Consider the following 14296-nt stretch of genomic DNA (forward strand, 5'->3'; position numbering starts at 1 on the left):
GAAAAATCTTATAAATGTATTAATAAAAATACAAACATACAAAGAGTAACTGTTATAAAGCATCTCACGACAATATTACAGTCGCTGAATAATATAGGCAAGGCTATACAAGAAGTATATTGCAAATTGACTGCCAGTCATCAACTAGAAGCACAACAAATTTTTTCCGGTGTTAGAGATAAATTGGTGTCCTCATTGGGTAGATAAAATATTGAGGCGTTAGTACCAACGTCATTTCAAGGGGAGATAGAATTAAATTTTGCTATCTTATTACCAGAAACCCAACCCAATTTAGGAGAAATTCTTGATAAAAAATCACAAACTGAAAACAACAAAATGCCACAAACAATAGTCGAATTTTTAAAGATTGCTTCGTCAGTCCTGCCAGAATTCGATGTTAAAGCCGAGAACTTGAATAGCTTATGGGATGCTCTGGATATCCTAGAACAAATTAAGGATACCCATGAAGCTGTAGCGGTTTCGATGATAAAAACCAAGCTGAAAGGAACAGCCAGAAACCTGTTAAGCACTGAAAGCTCAATTGAAGCGATAAAACAAAAATTAAAAACAGCAATTAAAGGTGAATCAGTTGAAGTTTTGACAGCAAAACTCCTGAATATCCAACAGCGCAGTAAAACTGCAAACCAATATACTGCGGAAATAGAAAAACTCACGAAAACGTTGGAAGGAGCATACATATTAGATGGACTAACACCAGATTTAGCAACCAAGTATGCTACACAATCAGCTGTAAAAGCTATGTGCAAAAATTGCTCCAACGACAGGGTAAAAACTATCATGCAAGCTGGAACGTTCACAACAATGAACGAAGCTATATAAAAATTTACTAACAGTTGCACAGAAGTAGCAGGAAATACAAATTCGCTTTTATATATTCGCCAACAAAATCACTTCCGAGGTAACTTCCGCAGGAGTTACCAGAACAATAATTATAAAGGTGATCAGAGGCGCACGTTCAATAATTATAACAATAATAATAACAATAATGACAACAGACCAAATAACCAAAGATCTGGTTGAAATTTCGGATCGCGAGTATCTAAACGCAATAACACCATAAATGTTCGAAATATTGCACAACAGGAAAACCAACAACCACCTCAGTAAATAAAAAATTATATATTTTCAATTTACACCTTAATAGCAACATATCTTCCAGAACAACTCTGAATGATTCCATATCAACCCTCCTAATCGATACAGGAGTGGATATTTAATAATAAAAAAGGGTCAAATTGACAGTCATGATGTCACGATAAATAATTCTCAAAAAACAGTTATAAGAGGAATTGTTCAGGGTATAACAAGCATTATTGGCACGGTTAAAGCAGACTTAAAAGACGATTATCTTTTAATTAGATACAAATTTCACGTAGTAGAAGACAATTTACCAATCCCATGCGATGGAATATTAGGATTAGATTTCATTAATAAATATAATTGCATCTTAGATTATCAAACAGAAGGGGACACCCTAATACTAAGACCATATGACTACCCAGAAAACATAACAATTCAGATTACTAACAAACCAACAATCAATAGTATTTCAATTCCCGCAAGATCAGAAGTAGTTCGACAAATTCAAATTAAAAACAAGTAAGGAAGGTTAAGTTCGGGTGTAACCGAACATTACATACTCAGTTGAGAGCTACAGTGACAACATAAGGGAAAATAACCATGTAGGAACATGAACCGGGGGTAATCCTGGAATGTGTTTGTATGACATGTGTATCAAATGAAAGGTATTAAAAAGTATTTTATGAGGGAGTGGGCCATAGTTTTATAGGTGGACGTCATTTAGGGATATCGCCATAAAGGTGGATCAGGGTGGATTAACGAGGGTTTTAAAAGGGAGTGGTGGTAGTTGTATAGGTGGTCGCCTTTTCGAGATATCGGCATAAAGGTGGACCAGGGGTGACTCTAGAATACGTTTGTACAACATGGTTATCAAACGAAAGGCGTTAATGAGTATTTTAAAAGGGCGTGGGTCTTAGTTCTATAGGTGGACGCCTTTTCGAGATATCGCCATAAAGGTGGAGCAGCGGAGACTCTAGGATGTGTGTTTACGATATGGGTATCAAATTAAATGTATTAATGAGTGTTTTAAAAGATAGTGGTGGTAGTTGTATAGGTGGTCGCCTTTTCGAGATATCGGCATAAAGGTGGACCAGGGGTGACTCTAGAATGCGTTTGTACAATATGGGTATCAAACAAAAGGTGTTAATGAGTATTTTAAAAGGGCGTGGGCTTAGTTCTATAGGTGGACGCGTTTTCGAGATATCCGGACCAGGGTGACTCTTGAATTTGTTTGTACGATATGGGTATCAAATGAAAGGTGTTAATGAGTATTTTAAAAGGGAGTGGGCCTTAGTTTTATAGGTGAACGCCTTTTCGAGATATTGCCATAAAGGTGGACCAGGGGTGACTCTAGAATTTGTTTGTACGATATGGGTATCAAATGAAAGGTGTTAATGAATATTTTAAAGGGGAGTGGGCCTTAGTTGTATAGGTGGACGCCTTTTCGGGATATCGTTACAAAGGTGGGCCAGGGTTGACTCTAGAATGCGTTTGTACAATATGGGTATCAAACGAAAGGTGATAATTGAGTATTTTAAAAGGGAGTGGGCCTTAGTTCTATAGATGGACGCCTTTTCGAGATATCGCCATAAAGGTGGACCAGGGGTGACTCTATAATGTGTTTGTACGATATGGGATTCAAATTAAAGGAGGGTTTTAAAAGCGAGTGGTGGTAGTTGTATATGTGAAGGCGTTTTCGATATATCGACCAAAATGTGGACCAGGGTGACCCAGGCCATCATCTGTCGGGTACCGCTAATTTATTTGTATATGTAATACCACGAACAGTATTCCTGCCAAGACTCCAAGTGCTTTTAATTTCGGCCTGCAGAACTTTTTCATTTTCTTCTACTTAATATGGTAGGTGTCATGCCCATTTTACAAAGTTTGTTTCTAAAGTTATATTTTGCGTCAATAAACCAATCCAATTACCATGTTTCATCCCTTTTTCGTATTTGGTATACAATTATGACATTTTTTTCATTTTTCGTAATTTTCGATGTCGAAAAAGTGGGCGTGGTCATAGTCGGATTTCGGCCATTTTTTATACCAATACAAAGTGAGTTCAGGTAATTACGTGAACTGAGTTTAGTAAAGATATATCGATTTTTTCTCAAGTTATCGTGTTAACGGCTGAGCGGCAGGACAGGCGGCCGACTGTGTATAAAAAACTGGGCGTGGCTTTAACCGACTTCGCCCTTTTTCACAGAAATAAGTTATCGTCCTAGAATCTAAGCCCCTGCCCAATTTCACAAAGATTGGTAAATTTTTGTTCGAATTATGGCATTAAAAGTATCGTAGACAAATTAAATGGAAGAGGGCGGAGCCGCGCCCATTTTGAACTTTTCTTTTATTTTTGTATTTTTTTGCACCATATCATTACTGGAGTAGAATGTTGACATAATGTACTTATATACTGTAAAGATATTAACTTTTTTTTTAAATTTGACTTAAACAATTTTTTTTAGAAGTGGGCGTGATCGTTCTCCGATTTTGCTAATTTTTATTAAGCATACATATTAGAGCAGGTCGATTTAAAAATCGATCATTGCTCTGTGAAAATCGTATTCTAGGGATCAAAATAAGAAACTTTGCCGAAGGAACCATACCTCTAAAACGAATTCGGGTCGAACTTTTGGGTAGGACAATTTCAATTCTACCTGCTGTGTCTTGTGGTGGCTTAAACAAAACAAGACAATCAATTTTACGATCTGCAATTGTGTCACAGTGATACCTTCATTTTTCAAAACGGTTGAATAAAAAATCACACAACTATGTTTACGACATGCAAATGCATCAAAGTGATGCCTTGATTTTAAAATGGGGTTGTAAAAACGCTAATTTCTAATAATTTTTTTTAATTTCTTTCATATTACTAATTTAAATTCATTTTTTCATTTACATATGTTCTGACTAAATAAATTTCTAAAGAGAAAAATAAACTCCAAAAAGAAAAAACATAGGCATTTCAAAGTGGAATTTTTCAAAATTTGCCCCTACGACCAAAAAGGGGGGGGGGGGGGGGGGGGACATCAGAATTCATTTTAGAGGTATGGTTCCCTCGGCAAAGTTTCTTATTTTGATCCCTAGAATATGATTTTCATAGAGCAGTGGGCGATTTTTTTGCCTCCTCACAAATCGACCCGGCTTAATACATATAATAATAGGAGTAACGTTCCTGCCAAATTTCATCATGATATCTTCAGCGACTGCCAAATTACAGCTTGCAAAACTTCTATATTACCTTCTTTTAAAAGTGGGCGGTGCCACGCCCGTTGTCCAAAATTTTACTAATTTTCTATACTGCGTCATAATGTCAACTCACCTACCAAGTTTCATCGCTTTATCAGTCTTTGGTAATTAAATGTCGCACTTTTTAAATTTTTCGAAATTTTCGATATCGAAAAAGTGGGCGTGGTTATAGTCTGATATCGTTCATTTTAAACAGCGTTCTGGGATGAGTGCCCAGGAACCTACGTACCAAATTTCATCAAGATACTTCAAAATTTACTCAAGTAATCGTGTTAACGGACATGGCTCAATCAAATTTGTTTTCGATACTGATGATTTTGATATATGGAAGTCTATATCTATCTCGATTTCTTTATACCTGTACCACCAACCGTTATCCAATCAAAGTCAATATACTCTGTGAGCTCTGCTCAACTGAGTATAAATATCATGGTTTCTTGTCTGGGGTAATGTTGTCATAGTCCTCGACCAAGCTCACCAACTGTGAAAATCGTATTCTAGGGATCAAAATAAGAAACTTTTCCGAAGGAACCATACCTCTAAAACGAATTCTGATGTCCCCCCCCCCCCCCTCCCCCCTTGGATCGAACTTTTTGGTAGGGCAATTTCAATTCCACCTGCTGTGTCTTGTGGTGGCTTAAACAAAACAACACAAGCAATTTTACGATCTGCAATTGTGTCACAGTGATACCTTCATTTTTCAAAACGGTTGAGTAAAAAACCCACACAACTATGTTTACGACATGCAAATGCATCAAAGTGATGCCTTGGTTTTAAAATCGGGTTGTAAAAACGCTAATTTCTAATAATTTTTTTAAATTTCTTTTCTATTGCTAATTTAAATTCATTTTTTCATTTACAAATGTTCTGACTAAATAAATTTCTAAAGAGAAAAATAAACTCAAAAGAAAAAACATAGGCATTTCAAAGTGGGATTTTTCAAAATTTGCCCCTACGATCCACAGGGGGGGGGGGGGGCATCAGAATTCGTTTTAGAGATATGGTTCCCTCGGCAAGGTTTCTTATTTTGATCCCTAGAATATGATTTTCACAGAGCAATGGGCGAATTTTTTGCCTCCTCACAAATCGACCCGGCCTAATACATATAGTAATAGGAGTAACGTTCCTGCCAAATTTCATCATGATATATTCAGGGACTGCCAAATTACAGCTTGCAAAACTTTTATATTACCTTCTTTTAAAAGTGGGCGGTGCCACGCCCATTGTCAAAAATTTTACTAATTTTCTATTCTGCGTTATAATTTCAACTCACCTACCAAGTTTCATCGCTTTATCCGTCTTTGGTAATGAATTGTCGCACTTTTTCAATTTTTCGAAATTTTCGATATCGAAAAAGTGGGCGTGGTTATAGTCCGATATCGTTCATATTAAATAGCGATCTGAGATGAGTGCCCAGGAACCTACGTACCAAATTTCATCAAGATACTTTAAAATTTACTCAAGTTATCGTGTTAACGGACGGACGGACGAACGGACATGGCTCAATCAAATTTTTTTTCGATACTGATGATTTTGATATATAGAAGTCTATATCTATCTCGATTTCTTTATACCTGTACAACCAACCGTTATGCAATCAAAGTTAATATACTCTGTGAGCTCTGCTCAACTGAGTATAAATATCATGGTTTCTTGTCTGGGGTAATGTTGTCATAGTCCTCGACCAAGCTCACCAACTCCTCTAGACTGTGGAACTCGCTTCCTTTGACATAGAGCTGGTACTCTCTGCGGACATTCCTATATATCCTGGTAAGCTTCTGGTCACTAAGGTAGTCGGAGTGTCGCATCAGCCCCTGTAATGATAATAAGTAATCCTTTAAATTCTCAACTTGCCTTTGGACACGCTGCCTGATTTCATCGTCTAAGCGCTCGAAATATCGGAAACTCAAACAAAATTTCAAGAAGTATCTCTTGAAGGATTCCCATTCCTGCCAGTGTCGGTTGTGGTTGCGGAACCACACCCGTGCCTTAACCTTGAGTAATTCTGGTAGCGCTCGTGGGATGGAGTTGCGGCCAATTTCGTAGCTGTTTGCTAGCTCCTCGACCCGTTCCATAAACCCCAGCGGTCCTTACCTCCGTCGTGTAGCAAGCCCCATTTCCGTTCGCGATCCATAATATTAGTATGTGGCGTTGGCTGGTACATGGTGTATGGCGGTGTTTGGGACCCCTCTTCGTGCCCTGTTGTTTCGTTGACTGTCTCCTGTACGTTGCCCCCTGGCGATGTTTGCTCGGTGTTTTCTTTCAGAGTTGGTGGGCTTACCGTGATTGCTGTTCGGGCGTGCTGTAGGGCTAATTCTGAGAATCGATCCTGGAATCTGGCGTCGGTACCTTTAGTCTGGATGAAGCCTGCTAGGCGCTTGCGAAGCTCTTCCACCGTTTTGCTGTTCTCCAGCCCAAACTCGGATGCATATTTGAGAAGTTCCTCACGGTTGAGGTAATACACCCAAGTTACCTTCACTATGTCTGCTGGTTGTTTTGCCTTCCCTCTGTGCTTTTTTCCCCTGGAAATTTTGTGTCTCGTAATCCTCTGTGTGATTCTTTTTATGGAGATTTTCTCAATTTTTGATTGCTCTGATCAAAGTCCCTGCTCTGGTGCCATTTGTGACGGACCTTTTCTGATACCGGGGTAGAACTCGGTCCGTCCAGGGTTTCCTGTACTAGAGTTACGCACCTAGTAAAAGAAACCCAGTAATTATATATAAACGTAGGTATGTATATTTCTTTCAAATTATTATTATACTCAGTTGAGCAGAGCTCACAGAGTATATTAAGTTTGATTGGATAACGGTTGGTTGTACATATATAAAGGAATCGAGATAGATATAGACTTCCATATATCAAAATAATCAGGATCGAAAAAAAATTTGATTGAGCCATGTCCGTCCGTCCGTCCGTCCGTCCGTCCGTTAACACGATAACTTGAGTAAATTTTGAGGTATCTTGATGAAATTTGGTATATAGATTCCTGGGTACTCATCTCAGATCGCTATTTAAAATGAACGATATCGGACTATAACCACGCCCATTTTTTCGATATCGAAAATTTCGAAAAACCGAAAAAATGCGATAATTCATTGCCAAAGGCGGATGAAGCGATGAAACTTGGTAGGTGGGTTTATGTTATGACGTAGAATAGAAAATTAGTAAGATTTTGGACAATGGGCGTGGCACCGCCCACTTTTACAAGAAGGTAATTTAAAAGTTTTGCAAGCTGTAATTTGGCAGTCGTTGAAGATATCATGATGAAATTTGGCAGGAACGTTACTACTATTACTATATATGTGCTAAATAAAAATTAGCAAAATTGGATGAAGAACACGCCCACTTTTTAAAAAAAATTTTTTTTAATTCAAATTTTAACAAAAAATTTAATATCCTTACTGTATATAAGTATATTAAGTCAGAATTCAACTCCAGTAATGATATGATGCAACAAAATACAAAAATAAAAGAAAATTTCAAAATGGGCGTGGCTCCGCCCATTTTCATTTAGTTTGTCTAGAATACTTTTAATGCCATAAGTCGAACAAAAATTTACCAATCCTTCTTAAATTTGGTAGAGGCATAGACTCTATGACGGTAACTGTTTTCTGTGAAAATGGGCGAAATCGGTGCAAGACACGCCCAGTTTTTATACACAGTCCACCGTCTGGCCTTCCTCTCGGCCGTTAACACAATAACTTGAGCAAAAACCGATATATCTTTACTAAACTTAGTCCACGCACTTATCTGAACTCACTTTATATTGGTATAAAAAATGGCCGAAATCCGACCATAACCACGCCCACTTTATCGATATCGAAAATTACGAAAAATGAAAAAAATGCCATAATTCTATACCAAACACGAAAAAAGGGATGAAACATGGTAATTGGATTGGTTTATTGACGCAAAATATAACTTTGGAAAAAACTTTGTAAAATGGGTGTGACACCTACCATATTAAGTAGAAGAAAATGAAAAAGTTCTACAAGGCGAAATCAACAGCGTTTGGAATCTGGGCAGTTATACTGTTAGTGGTATTACTTACTTACTTACTTAATTGGCGCTTAACCGTCTAAACGGTTATGGCCGTCCAACAAGGCGCGCCAGTCGCTCCTTCGCTCCGCCAACCGGCGCCAATTGGTCACACCAAGGGAGTTTAAATCGTTTTCCACCTGGTCCTTCCAACGGAGTGGGGGCCGCCCTCTACCTCTGCTTCCATAGGCGGGTTCCGATAGAAACACTTTCTTGGCCGGAGCATCATCTTTCATTCGCATAACATGGCCTAGCCAGCGCAGCCGCTGCGTTTTAATTCGCTGGACTATGTTGATGTCTGCGTATAGCCCGTACAGCTCATCATTAAATCTTCTTCGGTACTCGCCATCGCCAACGCGTAGAGGTCCATAAATCTTTCGAAGAACTTTTCTCTCGAACACTCCCAAAGCCGCTTCATCTGCTGTTGTCATGGTCCATGCGTCTGCCCCATATAGCAGGACGGGTACGATAAGTGACTTGTAGAGTATGATTTTCGTTCGCCGAGAGAGGACTTTACTTTTCAATTGCCTACCTAGTCCAAAGTAGCATTTATTGGCAAGATTGATTCTTCGCTGGATTTCAGTGCTGATGTTGTTGCTAATGTTGATGCTGGTTCCCAAATAAACGAAGTCTTTTACTATTTCGAAATTATGGCTGCCAACAGTAGCGTGGTTGCCAAGGCGCATATGCGCTGACTCTTTGCTCGATGACAGCAGGTACTTCGTTTTGTCCTCATTCACCATCAAACCCATCTTTACCGCTTCTTTTTCCAGCTTGGAGTAAGCAGAACTAACAGCGCGGGTGTTTAGGCCGATGATATCAATGTCATCAGCATATGCCAGTAATTGCACGCTTTTATAGTATATTGTTCCAGTGCGGTTAAGTTCTGCAGCTAGTATAATTTTCTCCAGCATCAAATTAAAGAAATCGCACGATAGGGGGTCACCCTGTCTGAAACCTCGTTTAGTTTCGAACGGCTCGGAGAGGTCCTTCCCAATTCTGACTGAACTGATGGTGTTGCTCAACGTCATTTTGCACAGCCGTATAAGTTTTGCGGGGAAACCAAATTCAGACATAGCGGCATATAGGCAGCTCCTTTTCGTGCTGTCGAAGGCGGCTCTAAAGGTTAGTGGTATTGCATATATAAATAAATTAGCAGTACCCGACAGATGATTTTCTGGATCACCTGGTCCACATTTTGGTCAATATCGCGAAAACGCCTTCACATATACTTCTAAGGACCACTCGCTTTTAAAACCCTCATTAATACCTTTAATTTGATATCCATATCGTATAAACACATTCTAGAGTCACCCCTGGCCCACCCTAATGGCGATATCTCGAAAAGGCGTCAACCTATAGACCTAATGCCCACTCCCTCTTAAAATGCTCAGTAACACCTTTTGTTATTTACCCATATCGTACAAACATTCTAGAGTCACCCCTGGCCCACCCTAATGGCGATATCTCAAAAAAGCGTCCACCTATAGACCTAATGCCCACTCCCTCTTAAAATGCTCAGTAACACCTTTCGTTTGATACCCATATCGTACAAACATTCTAGAGTCACCCCTGGCCCACCCTAATGGCGATATATCGAAAAGGCGTCCACCTATAGACCTAATGCCCACTCCCTCCTAAAATGCTCAGTAACACCTTTCGTATGATACCAATATCGTACAAACATTCTAGAGTCACCCCTGGCCCACCCTAATGGCGATATCTCGAGAAGGTGTCCACCTATAGACCTAATGCCCACTCCCTCTTAAAATGCTCAGTAACACCTTTCGTTTGATACCCATATCGTACAAAGATTCTAGAGTCACCCTTGGTCCACCTTTATGGCGGTATCTCGAAAAGGCGTCCACCTATAGACCTAAGGATTACTCCCTTTTAAAATACTCATTACCACCTTTCATTTGATACCCATATCGTACAAACACATTCTAGAGTCACCCTGGCCCACCCTAATGGCGATATCTCGAAAAGGCGTCCACTTATAGACCTAATGCCCACTCCCTCTTAAAATGCTCAGTAACACCCTTCGTTTGATACCCATATCGTACAAACATTCTAGAGTCACCCCTGGCCCACCCTAATGGCGATATCTCGAAAAGGCGTCCACTTATAGACCTAATGCCCACTCCCTCTTAAAATGCTCAGTAACACCCTTCGTTTGATACCCATATCGTACAAACATTCTAGAGTCACCCCTGGCCCACCCTAATGGCGATATCTCGAAAAGGCGTCCACCTATAGACCTAATGCCCACTCCCTCTTAAAGTGCTCAGGAACACCTTTCGTTTGATACCCATATCGTACAAACACATTCTAGAGTCACCCCTGTCCCACCCTAATGGCGATATCTCGAAAAGGCGTCCACCTATAGACCTAATGCCCACTCCTTCTTAAAATGCTCAGTAACACCTTTCGTTTGATACCCATATCGTACAAAGATTCTAGAGTCACCCTTGGTCCACCCTTATGGCGATATCTCGAAAAGGCGTTCACCTATAGAACTAAGGATTACTCCCTTTTAAAATACTCATTACCACCTTTCATTTGATACCCGTATCGTACAAACACATTCTAGAGTCACCCTGGCCCACCCTAATGGCGATATCTCGAAAAGGCGTCCACTTATAGACCTAATACCACTCCCTCTTAAAATGCTCAGTAACACCCTTCGTTTGATACCCATATCGTACAAACATTCTAGAGTCACCCCTGGCCCACCCTAATGGCGATATCTCGAAAAGGCGTCCACCTATAGACCTAATGCCCACTCCCTCTTAAAGTGCTCAGTAACACCTTTCGTTTGATACCCATATCGTACAAACACATTCTAGAGTCACCCTGGCCCACCCTAATGGCGATATCTCGAAAAGGCGTCCACTTATAGACCTAATGTCCACTCCCTCTTAAAATGCTCAGTAACACCCTTCGTTTGATACCCATATCGTACAAACATTCTAGAGTCACCCCTGGCCCACCCTAATGGCGATATCTCGAAAAGGCGTCCACCTATAGACCTAATGCCCACTCCCTCTTAAAGTGCTCAGTAACACCTTTCGTTTGATACCCATATCGTACAAACATATTCTAGAGTCACCCCTGGCCCACCCTAATGGCGATATCTCGAAAGGCGTCCACCTATAGACCTAATGCCCACTCCCTCTTAAAGTGCTCAGTAACACCCTTCGTTTGATACCCATATCGTACAAACGTTCTAGAGTCACCCCTGGCCCACCCTAATGGCGATATCTCGAAAAGGCGTCCACTTATAGACCTAATGCCCACTCCCTCTTAAAATGCTCAGTAACACCTTTCGTTTGATACCCATATCGTACAAAGATTCTAGAGTCACCCTTGGTCCACCTTTATGGCGATATCTCGAAAAGGCGTCCACCTATAGACCTAAGGATTACTCCGTTTTAAAATACTCATTACCACCTTTCATTTGATACCCATATCGTACAAACACATTCTAGAGTCACCCTGGCCCACCCTAATGGCGATATCTCGAAAAGGCGTCCACTTATAGACCTAATGCCCACTCCCTCTTAAAATGCTCAGTAACACCCTTCGTTTGATACCCATATCGTACAAACATTCTAGAGTCACCCCTGGCCCACCCTAATGGCGATATCTCGAAAAGGCGTCCACTTATAGACCTAATGCTCACTCCCTCTTAAAATGCTCAGTAACACCCTTCGTTTGATACCCATATCGTACAAACATTCTAGAGTCACCCCTGGTCCACCTTTATGGCGATTTCGCGAAAAGGCGTTCACCTATAGAACTAAAGCCCATTCCCTTTTAAAATACTCATTACGACCTTTCATTTGATACCCATATCGTACAAACACATTCTAGAGTCACCCCTGGCCCACCTTAATGGCGATATCTCGAAAAGGCGTCCACCGATAGACCTAAGGCCCGCTCCCTCTTAAAATGCTCAGTAACACCTTTCATTTGATACCCATATCGTACAAACAAATTCTTGAGTCAGCCCTGGTCCACTTTTATGGCGACATCCCTAAATGGCGTCCATCCATAGATCTATGGCCTACTCTCTCTTAAATACTCTTTAATACCTTCCATTTGATACACATGTCATACAACCACATTCCAGGGTTACCCTAGGTTCATTTTCCTACATGGCGATTTTCCTTATTTTGTCTCCATAGCTCTCAACTGAGTATGTAATGTTCGGTCACACCCGAACTTAGCCTTCCTTACTTGTTTTCTCTTAGGTCTAAGCCTGGCCAATTAAAGGGTAGCGGAGGTGAAAACCACACACTAATCCTTCCGGTTGAACGGGGGTGAGAACCGCCCAACAAATATACTGACTAAGTACTCGTGAGGTGAAAGCCCCAAGGTTACTATTCGCTGGCCAGTTTAACCAGCCAACTACTATGCCTAGCTACTTAGTGTTATCTGACTACTGAAGCTACTTAAGGATTTATCGCCCTTTTATACTAATTTGCGCACAGGTAAATTGCGATATTACAATAACAATGCTTAACCACTAAAATTATATCTACATATTTAACATCGATATTTTGATACATGCTCCTTTTATCTTAATCTTCTAATAACTTTGCTTAACATACATATGTACACACTCCTCTCTGCTTACATTACACTAACTAGGTATGCCTATTGTGGCTTCTCTTGTGTTTGTACATTTGTAAATTCTAAGTTTCGCGCCTTGAACATTTGTAAATTCTAAACTCCGCGCCTAAAGGGCCAATTAAACTTCCTTAACCCTAACGCCATAGGTAACCATACCCATATCAATAACCATCTCCAATGTGATCGATTAATGGTGCCTTAACTTAATAATCAAATATTTTTATGTTATGAATATGGCGAGAAACCAAAAACCATTTGGTTGGCTATTGTATGGTTCTGGCGTTAGCGTTATGGTATGGCACCATTTATCGATAAAATTGATTTCCATAAGGTAGGTTCGATCAGCTGTTTTATCTGGCTATGGTTTTACGGTTATAAGTCACCATTAATTTGCCCATAACTTCCACCGTACATGGGGGTTCAATTCAAGTTCTACTTGTATGTACATGGGGGGGGGGGGGGGGATTATTCAAGTTCTACTTTTATGTAAATATGCATTTGGCATAAAAATCAGATATTTCATATGTTTATGTAAAATAATATGTATATAAATTTGGCATTTAATATTTTACAAAATAATATAAATATGTGTATTTAAATTTATGTGTACATAGGTAAATAATTCAAGGAATTCAGTTTATGTACAAAGTATTTACATTTTAATGTAGGTACAAAGTATTTACATTTTAATTTCCATTGAAATTCTTGTTTATAGCGTTGTGGGGAACTCCAAAGCCTTCGGATTTGGGGTCCTAACAAGCAAATGTTGGCTTTGGATTTGCGTATGTCGCTCGCTTCGTTTCAACGTCCCGAATTCCATTAATAAAGCTCTGAATTTTTACCCTTTCGCTGCATTCCATGGGTGTGTCCGCATTTACTAGATGGACCAGCCTTTCCATATCCGACGCAAATTCCTGCAAAGTCTCATTCGCGTTTTGGTAACGGTTTTGCAACTCAATTTGGTATATCTGTTTCCTGTGCTCGCTTCCGTAACGTCTCTCGACAGCATCCATCAATGCTTCATAACTGTTCAGTTCGTACACTCAGAAAAAAAATACAGTAGAATCAAGCGGATTACAGGTCAAAACAACAGATTTCACAGGTAAATCACATCCAAAGAATAAATCCGTTAAACCAAAAAATGCTCATCTGTTGAAAATACGTTTAGATTTGCTGTTGAATTTAAAAAATCTCCGTCAAATTAACTGTTCCCCATTCTGTTAATTTAATAAGGTATCTATTATTAATAACAATGGATGTTGTTCTG

At 39.8% G+C, this 14296-nt stretch overlaps 1 protein-coding gene across 1 annotated transcript in view; it reads left to right on the top strand.

Moving 5' to 3' along the window:
- The window catches only part of Apoltp (Apolipoprotein lipid transfer particle), a 2338027-nt gene that overhangs the window by 734092 nt on the left and 1589639 nt on the right, over window positions 1-14296 (top strand). The gene's annotated exons all lie outside the window — the stretch shown is intronic.

This window comes from Eurosta solidaginis, chromosome 2 (genome assembly GCF_040869045.1).
Source record: "Eurosta solidaginis isolate ZX-2024a chromosome 2, ASM4086904v1, whole genome shotgun sequence".
Taxonomy (NCBI): domain Eukaryota; kingdom Metazoa; phylum Arthropoda; class Insecta; order Diptera; family Tephritidae; genus Eurosta; species Eurosta solidaginis.